The 12,935-nt window shown below is 53.8% G+C and overlaps 1 long non-coding RNA gene across 1 annotated transcript; it reads left to right on the top strand.

The window, feature by feature from the left end:
• The first annotated feature begins 763 nt into the window (after nucleotides 1-763).
• On the top strand, nucleotides 764-11,625 carry LOC144332197 (uncharacterized). Its single transcript, XR_013400060.1, has 2 exons — nucleotides 764-1,185; nucleotides 10,868-11,625. It is a non-coding gene; the product is annotated as an uncharacterized LOC144332197 (long non-coding RNA).
• Nucleotides 11,626-12,935: the final 1,310 nt, after the last annotated feature.

Below are 12,935 nucleotides of genomic sequence, written 5' to 3'. Positions count from 1 at the left end.
TGAGAAACAATTCCGCCAGTAAACATACAGCATACGACCCCGGAGGGAGCTACACCAGGGTGCAGCCATAGAAGCGGTGGGGCAGAGGAAGCAGTTGTGGGCTCTTTCCAGCTCCACCCCGTTCTGGGCTGGTGTCAGGGACCTTTGGGGGCAAGCTGAGAACAGACCCCGGTCCCTCATCCCGGCCCCCAGCCATAGAAGGGCGGCCTATACTGGGGCTCTGTGAGCTTCACACCAGGCAGGGCCAGCCACAGAATTTTCAGGGCCCAGTGCAAAATGCAAACGCGGGGCCCCTAATTCAAAACCTAGGAATTTCAAGTTGGCAGTGGTTGAGCATGAAACCCAGCCCTGGGCTTTTCTGAGCGAAGGGATGGGCCGTGTGACTGCACAGGCCCCGGGATCCTGGACCTGCGGGTCACACTCTCCACCTCTGAAGCCGGGACTGGGGGACCTCAAGCCCGCCTCATCTCCAGAACCCGCGGTTGGGACCTGTGCAGCTGGGAAACAGCAGCTCTAAGCCGGGTCACTCCCCGCCCCAGCCCTGCGGCCTCCCCTCAGCACAGGACGACACAGGTGGAGTCTGTGGGGACTGGGAGTGGCACTCCGTGGGCTGTGGGGGACCGCGAGGCCGGCGAGGAGTTCCCCACGTTTCCTCCAGCACCGAGGAGTTCCCCGCGTTTCCTCCACCACCCTCTGCCCTGGCTGCCGGCGGGGAGGAGTCTGTCCGCCCCCTCCCCCACTCCACGGCCCACACTCCACGCGCAGCCTTGACCTCTGACCTCTCCCTCCCCCAGGTCCCGCTCTAGCTCTCAGCTCAATGGGGATGGGACCCCGAGTCTTCCGGAAGCCTCGGCCTCCTTTCCTCCCTTCTCGCTTCGTTCCTCGTTCCTGACGCTCCTGTCCCTGCTCGCGGCCCTTCTTGTCCTTTATCCCGCGTGGTTTCCTCTCCTTCCTTCGCGGAGCTTCCCCGCTCCCCGCCCTGTGTGTTCGCCTGCCTGGAGCCCCTCCCCTGCTATTTGGGCGCCGCGAGAACAGAGACCTGGGATGTTTCGCCCGAGCTGGAGGGCCTGGCAAGGAGAGGGCTCTGGGATATGTTTGTTGAGTGTATCCACGATGGAAGGAGGTGGAGTGGGGAAAGCTCCAGCCCAGCCAGAGGCCCTTCGAAGCGCCTTTGAAAACTTTCATGTAAGTGTGACCTTCACTTGCCCCCTAGAGGCCGGGGGAGGCGGCCACTGCCCGGCCGCATGCTCTTAGCCCAGCTGGGTCCCTTCACCGGGCCTCAGTTTCCCCTTCAGTTTTTCCGAGGCTGTCCCCCGCCGTCGCGTTACCTGGGCGGGCTGGAGCCCCGTCGATGGCGCGGCCACGCGCTTCAGCCCGGAGGCGCCCGGGCTCCCGGCCTACAAGTCCCAGCGCCGCCCGGGCCCGCCCCGCCCGCGCCCCTCCCGGCAAGACAGTCCCAAGTGGGGGTGCGGCCGCTCGGCTGCTGCCGCGGGGGCCGGGCCCAGGCGGCGGGGCAGCCTCGGGGCCTCTGCCTGCCCGGAAGGGGGCGGGACAGGACCGTGGAGGCTGGAGACGCGGTTGCCCAGCTGCGGGTCCAGTCGCACTCCTTCGCCCCCGGCCTCCTTGGGTTTCTGGATCACCAATCTCTCCGCCCCTCCGGCGGACCCATGTCGCCACGGGTCACCAACTTCTGCCTAACAATTAGTCATTCACCCAAACACACACTTTAAAAAAAATTTTTTTTTGAGACAAGGTCTCGCCCTGTTGCCCAGGCTGGAGTGTAGCGATCATAGCTCATTGCAGCCTCGACCTCTCCGGCTCCAAGCCATCCTCCTGCCTCAGCCTCCCAAGTAACTGGGATTACCGGTGTGTATTACGATGCTAGGATAATTTTATATTTTGTGTAGAGACTGGTCTCGAACTCTTGTGCTTAGGCAATCCTCCTGCCTTGGCCTTCCAAATTGCTGGGATTACAGGCTGAGCCACCGCACCCAGCCTCAAACACACATTTATGAATGACTCCAAACACACACTTACGAATGGCCCGTCACATGCCAGGCCCATGTTCTTGGTCCCAGGGACACAACAAGTAGGAAACAAACATCCCTCTGGAGCTTACATTTTAAGAGGGGACAAGAGACCATGCATGAATGAAAATGTTTAATATTAGAGTTCTATGTAGAGAAAATTTCCTAGGCAAGTGCTGAGTAGAGCACAAGAGGAGGGGCCCAGGGGAGGCCAAGAGGGCTGGTGTCCACAGGGAAGGCCTCTGGGAGCTATGAGAGAGACAGCCGTTTGCACAGAGGGAGCAGTGGAGGGAAGAGCATGCAAAGGCTCAGAAGTGAGAAATACAGCTCCTGCCATTTAATGAGGACTTTCTAAGTGCTGGGTCTATTCATGTGGTTAATTCTTTACAAATCACTAATAACAATCGAGGTCAGTTGCCTTGGAATGCCTGTTTTAGGCTAGTCCTGGACTGGGTGTCTTACATACATTAAGTGATAATCTGGAAACCGCCTTTGTCATACGTAGGTGCTCTTGGCCCAGTTTTAAGAGGGAGAGGGCTGGGCGCGGTGGCTCACGCCTGTAATCTCAGCACTTTGGGAGGCCGGGGTGGGCGGATCACGAGGTCAAGAGACTGAGACCATCCTGGCCAACATGGGGAAACCCCGTCTCTACTAAAAATATAAAAATCAGCTGGGCATGGTAGTGTGTGCCAGTAGTCCCAGCTACTCAGGAGGCTGAGGCAGGAGAATCACTTGAACCCGGGAGATGGAGGTTGCAGTGAGCTGAGACAGCGCCACTGCACTCCATCCTGGCAACAGAGCAACACTCCTCAAAAAAAAAAAAAAAAAGGGAAAGGACCGAGGCTCAGCGTGGCTTCTCTAATGCCACCAGGGGCAGTTCACGGCAAGCTGGGTCCCTGATCTCATTTTGTTCCCCAACAGCATTTAGAAGACATTGTCTCCCTGCTTTAGGGTGGGGCAGGTGCACCCTCAGAGAGGCTAAGTGAAGTGCCCAAGACCACACAGCCAAGTGGGGCAAGGGAAAGTCAGGATTAGAACTTCTGGGAGGAAATGACTCCATTCAGCCCAGCTGTCACCTGAGCTGCAGTGGGGGTGTTGGCAGTTCTAGCCCTGCTCGCCTGATTCATGAATCAATAAGGGCAGTTAGTCCAAACCCCTGTCCTGATGGGCAAGCTCAGGACAGAGCAGGCTCAAGGCTTGACCAGCCCTGGGCTCTCTGAGCCTATGCTGCTTGCAGCCTTGACCAAGGGATAAATGGCAAAGGCCATTTATCAGACAGCTCTCAGAGCCACAACCCACACTGATGTGGTCCTGGATGGTGTGGCCATGAACAGGCTGCCCCAAGGCTGGACAGAGAAGGGACAAGGAGCAGGGCTGGAGCCAGGGGGCCTAGGCTCCCAGCCCTACCCTCACTAGCCGTGTGGCCCTGGCCATCATCCTTAACAAACCTTCTATACATGGGGATAATTATAGCGCTTGCCACATGGTCAGTGGGAGGATCCTGTGATTCTATGGGCAGAGCACAGGGCCTGGCACTGGTCACCGGATCTCGGTCACCCCTGCAGTGCTGTCACTGGGACACTGACTTGGGATCTTCTTTCCATCCATGGCTAGCCAAGGCTTCCCTAACTTCTCAGTCTGAGGGAAATCCTGTCCCAGGAACCCAGGAAAGGCTGGGAAAGTGTGAGTGCATGAGCAAGGGGAAGGAGTGAAGACGTTATCGAACCACGGGAGGCAGGCCTGAGATGTAGATATGGAATTTCCAGACAAGTCAGATTGCAAAAGACATTCCCAGGTCCAAGATCTCACCGCTTTTTAAAACCTTCAGCTCAACCCCAGTAAAGTGACATAGTCTTGATGTTTAAGAGTGGTGAAGACAGGTGCCCTTGTATAAAAGTCCCAGGATAGTGGCGGGCACTGTGGGCAGCCACTCCCACCCTCTTCTTCCTTACCCATTACCACTAAAGGGTTGGAAAAATATATCATTGCTCTTCCAGCTTCCCTTGCAGCAGAGGGTGGCCATGTCATGTCACCCAGTTGGGGCCAATGAGACCTAAGTGGAAGCCTGTTGCGGCCTCTGTGAAAACTTCCACTTTTCTGCTAAAAGACACAGAGGCAGTTGGTACCCTTATTGTTCTTTCTGGCCTAAATGTGGGTGGGATGTCTGGAGCTGTGGCAGTCATATTGTGACCATGAGGCAAAGTCCAGGAGACTCATAGACACTGTTCCTCATACTGCTAAATCCAGAGGACATTTGGCAATGTCTGCAGACATTTTTGATAGTCATGACCTGGGGGAGAGAACGCTACTGGCTTCTAGGTGGTAGAGACCACGGATGCTGCTAAACGTTCTATAATGCACTGGACAGTCCCCCACAACAAAGATTAATCTCCAGTAAGATAGACAACCCCTGTGCTAAACCAGCACCAACAAACAGACTCTTCGTTAATACAAAAAATCAATCCTGAAGTGTTTAAGCTATTGTTAGTTGGGTTTTCCTTGGTGACAACCAAGAGCATTCCCAAATGATGGAGATGCCATTTGGTGACTGCCACTGACAGGGCCAGCGTGGCCTGGAAATAGGTCTTCTCCCCCACTGCCTTCAGTCCCTGTGGCTCAGTGGGTTGGGGGCCAGTCTGGAGTTTGACCTTGGCCCCATGGGTTTGTGAACGTGAGCTGGTGTAGCTCCCTCTAAAGCTTCAGCCCCTTCATCGACAGGAGAAAACAGCAAGCCTTTGGCGCTGGGGGGTTGGGAGGCAGCAGTGAAGGCATACAGGGGTGGTGGTCTGGCTGGGCCTGCGGGGTGTGCTCCATCCACCCCTGCTGCCCACTCGAGCCCCACTGCCCACTCAAGCCCTGCTGCCCACTCAAGCCCCGCTGCCGACTCAAGCCCTGCTGCCCACTCAAGCCCTGCTGCCCACTTGAGCCTTGCTGCCCACTTAAGCCCCACTGCCCACTCAAGCCCCGCTGCCCACTCAAGCCCTGCTGCCCACTCGAGCCCTACTGCCTGCCTTGCGTCCCCTGAGGACAGATTCCCAGGCTCGCTGCTCTGCATGTGGAAGACAAATACGGCAACCCAGGGCTCCTGCAGTTGCAAAGGAGCCGGCCTGCAGGGTAGGGGTCTACAGGCCACCTGCACCAAGCTCAGCCCAAAGCTGAGTCCCTGAAGAGCCTTGATATAAACACCAACACGACAAACAAAAAGAGGAAGCCCAAGAACGCCGGGCCTGAAGACTCAAACCAGAGCCTCGCCTGGACGGGGCCGCGCTGTTTCAGGTCACAGTGGCCGGCCTCACCCGCTCCTCTCTGCCCACCCTCATCAGGGTAAACTCACTCTCCCTCCTCTGCAGGGCAGCTGGAGCCACGGCCGGGAGCAGAGAGCAGGCCCAGGCCAGGCGGTTCTGCATTTGTGCCCTGCACACATCACACATTTGTGAGGGAGGCAGGAGAGGACCTCTCTGAGCATCAGTTTCCTCAGCTATATAATGGGCATCATCGTAGTCATCTCTTCCTAGGGCTTTTGTGAGATGAACTAAGATAACACACAGAAAATGCTGGGCTCATCCTCACATTGAGCAGGAATTCTGCATTCCAAGCTCCTGCAATTTCTATTTTCTCACCCAGCACACACACAGTTGCCAATCCTCCCTCCCGCTCCCCAGTGAGGCCTGAGGGACCCAAGTCACCTCTGCCCAGCCTGGCTCCCAGCCCAGTCTCACAAAACTGTGTTCCCTTTCCAGAGGCCCTTTGTGGGCCATGGAACCCTTGGCCGTCAGCTGATACCTAAGGTAATAGTATTAAACACTTAAAAATAAAATGCTTGCCAGCCAGGCGCGGTAGCTCACATTTGTAATTCCGGTACTTTGGGAGGCGGAGATGGGAGGATTGCTTGAGGCTAGGAGTTTGAGACCAGTCTGGGCAATAAAGGGAGACCTTGACTCTACAAAGAAATTTAAACATTTAGCTAGGCACATGCCAGTGGTTCCAGCTACTTGAGAGGCTGAGGCTGGAGGATCACTTGAGCCCAGGAGACTGAGACTACAGGGAGCTATGATCACACCACTGCACTCCAGCCTGGACAACAGAGCAAGATCCTGTCTTTATAAAAAAGAGTAATAACAAATACAATAAAATGCTTAGATTACCAAAGGAAAACAATCACCTTAAAATACAGACTGGGTGTGTTTTGGCGTGTGCCTGAAGTCCCAGCTACTCAGGAGGCTGAGGCAAGGGGATCAGTTGAGCCCAGGAGTTCTGTATCAGCCTGGACGACATAGAGAGACCCCCATCTCTAATTAAAACAAACAAATAAAAATGGCTATGAAAATATTTTTTTAAAAATGTGTGATGTAGCAATGTAGACAAGTAATGTCTTCCTCATCAATGTGTTCAACAACAAGGTCAAGTAGTGGTGCTGATGAGACCGTAGTTTTGAAGGATTGATGAGCAAAACCGCTATGTCAAGACGTCAGCGACAGCTGTGTATGTGAGGGTGCATGACCTCTGTGACTTCTTTTTTTTGAGACAGAGCCTCACTCTGTTGCCCAGGCTGGAGTGCAGTGGTGGGATCTCGGCTCACTGCAACCTCCACCTCTTGGGTTCAAGTGATTCTTATGCCTCAGCCTTCCGAGTAGCTGGAATTACAGGCATGCGCCACCACACCCTGCTAATTTTTGTTTTCAGTAGAGACAGGGTTTCGCCATGTTGGCCAGGCTAGTCTCGAACTCCTGATCTCAGGTGATCTGCCCGCCTCGGCCTCCCGAAGTGCTGGGATTACAGGCGTAAGGCACCTTGTCCAGCCCCTCTGTGGCTTCTTGTGGCTTCAGAGCAGCAGGTGCTGCTGATGGAGGCAAAGGCCGGCTGCATCTGTGCTCACAGTGGGCCTCACTTCAGTTGAGCTCTGCTTGATAAAGATAAAGATCTTTGTTCTCCATTAGGCTCACAGACCCTGAATTCTATCCCTGGGTGCTGTGGGGTCTGTGGACCCCAGGTCAGCACCCCTGTGTATTGGTTTCCTGAGTTTACTATGACAAATTACCACACGTTTCGTGGCTTCAAACACTACACAAATTTCTCCTCTTCTAGTTCCAGAGGTCGGAAGGCTGAAATGGGTCTCAGTGGGCTAACATCAAGGTGTTGGCAGGGCTGAGTCCCTTCTGGTGGTTCTACAGAGAATCCCTTATTTCCTGGCTTTTCCAGTGTAGACACCACTCACATTCCTTGGCTGGTGGCCTCATTTACTGTCTCCAAAGTCAGTGGTGATGGTGACGGTGATGGATGGAGTCTTCCTCACTCTGCATCCTGCCAGTCTCCATCTGCCCCGATCTTCCACCTTCAACAACCCTGTGATTCCAGCGGGCCCACCAGAGAAAGCCAGGGCCATTGCCCTGTCTTGGGGTCCCCAGCCTCAACCACATCTGCACAGCCCCTCTGGCCGTGGAAGGTCGTGGGTGGCCATCGCTGGGGGGTGGGGTTCTTCAGCTCACTTCACTCCTTTCTTTGCCTCTTTCCTGCACTTTTGGGGTGTCTTTCACCCCCCGGGCTTGACAGTGTGCTAGGGTCACATGTGAGCTGAAATTATTTTCTATTTCCCAACCGATTAAAAGAGCTCTTTTTATAAGAGAGTTAAAGTGGCTGAGGTTGGGTCCTCTGGCCGCTAATGCAATCCAAGCTGAAGGTAAAGCATGCCTCTCTCCAGCTCCTCCGGCCAGGCAGGGCCGTGGTGGTCTGGCTGCGCCCACCTGCCTTGCAGAGCCCACCTGCCTTTGCCCATTGCTGTCCTCTGAGCGCCTGTCTCTTCATGAGGGTCCAGTTCCCACCCCTCACCACTGCCAACCCCTGCCCCTAACAACTACCTGATAACCCTCCTTGGCAAAGACTGTCACCCCATCTCCAAATCCCCAGGGATGGGCCTTCTCTCTGGGGTGTCACAGCATCTGTGGTTCTGTCTGCCTTTTCCCAGGGATTCTAGGCCCGCCCTGATTTCAACAGGAGACACTTCCATGGAGGTTGGTGGCAGTTTCCACCATTGCGCACTTCTAAACTTTGGGGAAAAGGGTAAAACCTCCCAAGAGCTGCTGGCATACCTGAATCTGGGGTTCTGGCAGCCTCCCAGCCCACCTTGGCAGCCTTGGACACTGGGGGCAAGAGCTGGTGACACAGGAAAATAGGGGGTCCCAGAGAAAGGTTTCCAGACGAGACCAGGCAGTCCTTCTACTGCTCTGCTGGCCAAGACCTGTCCCGGCATGCACCCGCACAGAGAACAGCAGAAAGGCAGGGAGCCTTGATCCAGAGTGCCTCTCCGTTCAGGGCTCCAGCAGGTTGTCGGTGATGCCTACACACCTTCTGTGCACTGCCTTTAAGTTTCCCCATATTGGCCGGGCACGGTGGCTCATGCCTGTAATCCAAGCACTTTGGGAGGCCGAGGCAGGTGGATCACCTAAGGTCAGGAGTTCGAGACCAGCCTGGCCGACATGGTGAAACCCCATCTCTACTAAAAATACAAAATTAGCCGGGTGTGGTGGTGCGTGCCTGCAATCCCAGTTACTTGGGAGGCTAAGGCAAGAGAATCACTTGAACCTGGGAGGCGGAGGTTGTTGCAGTGAGCCAAGATCATGCCACTGCACTCCAGCCTGGGTGACAGAGCAAGGCTCTGTCTCAAAAAAAAAGAAAAAAAGAAAAAAGGTTCCCAATACTACTGGGCACAGAGGCCAAAATGCACTAGCAGGCACTGGTACTGGGGAGAGGAAAGGCTCAGCCCCTCTCCAGGGGGCACTCACAGGCTCAGTCGATGCTGTTACAGGCTCCCAGCAGTGTTGGTGGACAGTTCCTGGAGCAGCAGAGTGCACACGCCTCAGTTTCAGCTGCAAAGACAGAAAGACACTGGCCTGTGTGCATGGCTGAACCCTGGCCTCTGCATCCTAATCCCTGGAACCTGTAACATGGCACCCTGCCTGGTGACAGGGACTCTGCAGATGTGACTAAGCTAAGGATCTGGAGATGAGGAGAGTATCCAGGGTCATCTAGATGAACCCATTGAAATCATGAGTCTCCATCTGAGGACGGCTCCAGGTGATTTGACTAAGGAACGGGAATAGATGTGAGCCCAGAAGCAGGAGGCTGGAGTGATGCAGCCACAAGCCAAGGGTTGCTGGCAGCCACCAGAGGCCAGGAGAAGCAAGAAATGGGTCCTCCCTTCAGGCCTCCAGAAGGAACCAGCCTTGCCGCCACCTTGATTTTAGTCCCCCAAGAGTCATTTTGGACATGAGGCTTCCAGAACTGTAAGAGGATTCATTTCTGTGGTTCTGAGCCACTAAGTGTGTGGCCATTTGTTACTGCAGACTTGGGAAACCAACACAGCTCACATCGAAAGCTGTGCCCTCATCCCCTAGGGAAAGGAGTGCAATCCAAGTGGCAAATTGGGGGTGCAGCAGAATGAGAAAGTCGGGGAGAGCCTGCTGCTCCCTGTCAATAACCAAATGACCTGATTGATCTCCTGTGCCAAAAGTTGTTCGTTACCCCAGGATCTTTCTCATGAAGAGGGGAGGTGGCCTTGCTATGCAGCGTGGACAGGTGTGTCTATGAGGGCAGGAGCTGCACAGGGTACCAGGAGGTGCTGGCGCCAGCCTGTATAGTGGCACTTGCCCCTAGGCTCAGTGTCCCCTCATCCTTTGGCTTCAAGATGGTGATGAGAGGCTGGGTGCTGGTGGGTAATCCCAACACTTTGGGAAGCTAAGGCAGGTGGATCCCTTGAGGTCAGGTGTTCAAGACCAACCTGGCCCCCATCTCTACAAAAATTAGCTGAGCATGGTGGCAGGTGCCTGTAATCCCAGCTACTCAGGAGGCTGAGGCAGAAGAATCGCTTGAACCTGGGAGGTGGAGGTTGCAGTGAGCTGAGGTCACGCCACTGAGATCACAAAATCATACCACTGCACTCCAGCTTGGGTGACAGACGGAGACTCCATCTCAAAAAAAGAGAAAAAAAAGATGGTGATGAAAGCTCTAGGAAAAGGAAGTGCCACGAAGAACGATTCTCTTGACTGAGCTGGGTTGCCGAGACATCAGGTAAGAAGCTGGACAGCCGCAGGCAGCACCTTGATCAAACCAAGGAAAGCAGTCACTGCTGGCAGGAAACGTGGGGCACAAATGCCACAAGTCTCTGAGGGATGCTACCTGCTTCTGGCTTTCTGGCACCTTGCAGGTTAGCAGGTGAAGGGAAGCCTGTAGCGAATCCCCGAGCTGTGAGCTGCACGTGGTGCTGGGGAAGGCTGAGTTTGTTTCTACAGTGGCTGCGAGGGTCACGCAGGCCGGAGATCCTGCCCCTGCCAGCGCCGCTACAGAATGCTCAGCACTGCCTGCCTGGGAGCCCGGTGCACGGTGGCCCGTGCTGTGGATCCTGCAGACACCAGGTCATGCAGCCCAAATGCAGGTGGCCACTGGAGAAGACTGTAGTGGTCACCTTGAGCTGCTGTGACAGACTACCACAGACCGGGTGACCGAGCGACAGAGGTTTATTCTCTTAGAGTTCTGAGGGCACAAATCTGAGATCCGGATATCTGCAGGACTGGCTCCTGGCAAGGCCTTTCTCCGTGGCATGCGGACCTCGCCCTCTTCCTGTGTCTTCATGTGGCCCTTCCTCTGTCCTTGTCTTCGTCCAGATTTCCTGGTCTAGGATACCAGACCTATTGGATTAGGGCCTCATTTTATCTGAATTATTTAAAGACCATGTCTCCAAAATACGGTCCTAATCTGAGTTACTGGGAGTTAGGACTTCAACATAGGAATCTGGGGGATGACAGCTCAGCCCATAACAAATACTAATACCGATTTTGCTTTTGTAGGCTGAGCAGAACTGTGCTTGGGCCTTCCACACCAGTCAAGATGCCCTCACAGCAAAGCCCCACCGAAGGGGCCCACAGGGTGGACTCGAGGTACATGAAGTCCCAAGAGATGACTTGAAGCCCCACATGGATGCCCTGGCTCCCCAGCACCAGAGGGAGACACCCCCTCGCCGAAGACAGTGGCGAGTGCCATGCTTCAAGTAATGCGAGGAGCGGCCTCCAGTGCACCTGTTTTAGAGGCCAGCCCTGGAGGCAGAAAGATTTACAAGGGAGTGGAAAGACTGGCAAACACAGGACACAAGGAGATGCCCAAAGTCAGTGGGGGTCAGGGTTCAACCTGGAAATGCAGTCTCTTCAGCTGAGGAAGGCAGCGAGTCCTGCCCAGGAAGCCGGTCTAAGCCCCTGCCTCGTCCCCAGTTCACCTTGTGAAAGCTGATGAATGATCAATGCTTACACATGGGTCTGGAGTAATGGTGGCACTGTATTAAGGGGCGATCAGGCTGTATCTTGATACTGGGACTCACAAAGGTGGAAGAAACCCATCATGCTGATGGGTAGTGAAGAAGAGAAATGAAAGACACAAGAGAAGGCCACGTGCAGTGGCTCACTCCTGTAATCCCAGCTACCCGGGAGGTTGAGACAGGAGAATCGCTTGAACCTGGGAGGCAGAGGGCACAGTGAACTGAGATCACGCCACTGCACTGCAGCCTGGGCAACAGAGCGAGACTTGGTCTCAAAAAGAAAAAGAAAAAGAAAAAGACATCAGAGAGTGCTGCCGCCAGTGAGCCGACAGAATCCAGTGTGGATGTGGGCCCGCAGGACGCTGGGGATTGTCAATTCCTTCTTTGAGCTTCATCTTCTCCCATACCGACTCCCCCGGCCCACAATCAAGAGGGAAAAAGAATAAAAGATGAAGAATGCAGGTCAGTTAGTTTTTGGGAGCTGATTTACATTTTAAGCAAGTATGCAACAGGTGTTTCTTATCTGCTTTGGAAATAGCCCTCACCTTAAAGAATATTTCTCAATAGATTGATGCAAAATTCACAATAGGCTCTTAGACTGTGGTGATGGTTCCATGGGTGTATGTTTATCGCCAAACGCATCAAGTTGTATACATTAAATACGTACAGCCTTTTATGTGTCAGTCACACTTCAATAAAGTGGTCTAAAAACTCACACAGTCGGCTATGAAACTATCTACACTGCCCATATTTGCCTTACAGTGACCTGACACCTGTCATAATAAAACCCTCAAAGTTGCAGCCACAACCTCTCCTGACGTCTCCCATCTCCATGGGATAAATGTGGGCCGTGAAACAGGGGAACCACAGTTAGGAAGACCTCGCAGAGCTGTGAAACAGTGCCAGTCTCTGATTAACAGGACAGTACCTTGCAAGGAAATACAATGCTTGTGTTGAAACTGCCTTTCCTAAACACTATAGCCAGGCCTTATGTTGGGGCTTATACAGCTTCTTAAGAGCCTACGAAAATGTTGAAGGGGAGCGAGGTAGAAAGGGAGAAAGAAAAAGAGAACTGGCTTTAAGATATTTAAAAACAACAACCGCAGGCTGGGTGTGGTGGCTTATGCCTGTAATACCAGCACTTTGGGAGGCCGAGGCGGGAGGACTGCTTGAGCCCAGGAGTTTGAGACCAGCCTGGGCACACATAGCAAAACCCTGTCTCTACCAAAAATACAAAAAAAAAAAAAAAAAAAAAGAGCCTGGTGTGGTGGCACGCATGCACTTGTAATCTCAGCTACTCAGGAGACTGAGGTGGGAGGAACTCTTGAGCCCGAGAGGCAGAGGCTGCAGTGAGCCGAGATCGCACCACTGCACTCCAGCCTGGGCAATGCAGCAAGATGCTATCCTCCCCGCCAAAACACCTAAAAACAAACAAGAAAAATCCCCAAATGAATCCGTTTAAGTAAAGGCCTACAAATGTAATACTGGAGACCTCACAAACTGTTTAGTGTTCCAATATCCAATCGATTTGAAAACAATTTATAGCTTTGTAGGAAATGCTGCACTTTGTGAGAAATTCCCTAGTATTTGAGGTGATGATTAAAAAA

This window comes from Macaca mulatta, chromosome 10 (assembly GCF_049350105.2).
Source record: "Macaca mulatta isolate MMU2019108-1 chromosome 10, T2T-MMU8v2.0, whole genome shotgun sequence".
NCBI classification, from domain to species: Eukaryota; Metazoa; Chordata; class Mammalia; order Primates; family Cercopithecidae; genus Macaca; species Macaca mulatta.
The sequence above is the reverse complement of the archived record's forward strand: the minus strand, read 5'-3'. Positions and strand labels throughout refer to the sequence as shown.